Source organism: Schistocerca cancellata, chromosome 5 (assembly GCF_023864275.1).
Source record: "Schistocerca cancellata isolate TAMUIC-IGC-003103 chromosome 5, iqSchCanc2.1, whole genome shotgun sequence".
Lineage (NCBI taxonomy): Eukaryota > Metazoa > Arthropoda > Insecta > Orthoptera > Acrididae > Schistocerca > Schistocerca cancellata.
The window spans coordinates 629,855,016-629,856,170 of NC_064630.1; the positions used below are offsets into that span (position 1 = coordinate 629,855,016).

Here is a 1,155-nt window from a genome sequence, read left to right on the forward strand (position 1 = left end):
GACGCACGGAAACGTACTTCAATTTGGTAGACACAAGCACCAGTCATCCAGTGACATTATATGTTGTGGAGCGGCGCCAGAATTTTTCCTTAGTTTTGCTGAAAGAGTTTTCAGTCACGCTTACTCAATTTCAAACCTTTTCTCCCGCATAAAATCGATTTGATCCCGCTGCGTGTCTGTGGTTTTTTGAGGAGTGTTAACCTAGAAGATCTTCTCACCCACAAAAGGTACGTGTGGTTCGTGGTGGCTGCCTCGCCGGCACCAACAAGTTGACGTTACGTAGACAGCCTTCATAAGTATATTGAATCTAGAATGAGATTTTCACTCTGCAGCGACGTGTGCGCTGATATGAAACTTCCTAGCGGATTAAAACTGTGTGCCGGACCGAGACTCGAACTCGGGACCTTTGCCTTTCACGGGCAAGTGCTCTACCAACTGAGCTACCCAAGCACGACTCACGCCCCGTCCTCACAGCTGTACTTCTGGTAGGGAACTTTCCCGCCAAAGGCAAAAAGGTCCCGAGTTCGAGTCTCGGTCCGGCACACAGTTTTAATCCCCCAGGAAGTTTGACATTTAATCTCTTTTAACAATTACCAGTTCAGTTTCCACAACTTTTTGAGATGCTCTGAAAATTTCGTTGATATATCATTTGTGAAAATTGATGAGAATACTTTTCCGAGAACAGGTAACATCCCGTTTTACTTTTTAGTCTCCCTATGAATCTTTTAGTCTCCCTATGAATCTTCTTCATGGTAGTTATAGGTCTTGTACAAGAAAAGAAACCAAGTTGATAAAATCTTTAGTGTTCACTAGCTGATCGTTTCATTTGTAGCAACTCACTCCAGACTCATAGTTATAATTGGACTAGAGAATTTCCGCTTGTTTACCGGTGCGGAGCAATGCCTTAGCAGATCCATATCTGCTGAGAGTGATATTTGTTATACACCAGTTTACGCAGAAGGATTTTGCGAAGCTGGCTTGAGTACTCGTGGAGGACTCGAGATCATAATCGTTGTTGTACAGGAGTTACGGCTGAGCCACCGGACTGTTTGAGCAGCTAACGAACAATTTTGACTCTTAACTCAACTAGTTTCTTATTCGATTTGTTAAACTTTATGAGTTTTCTAGTGGGACTATTATAACCCCATGAACAGC

The 1,155-nt window shown here is 43.2% G+C and overlaps 1 non-coding gene across 1 annotated transcript; it reads right to left on the reverse strand.

Annotated features, from left to right (window-relative positions):
* Window positions 1–376: 376 nt before the first annotated feature.
* Window positions 377–451, reverse strand: Trnas-uga (transfer RNA serine (anticodon UGA)). Its single transcript has one exon. It is a non-coding gene; the product is annotated as a tRNA-Ser (tRNA).
* Window positions 452–1,155: the final 704 nt, after the last annotated feature.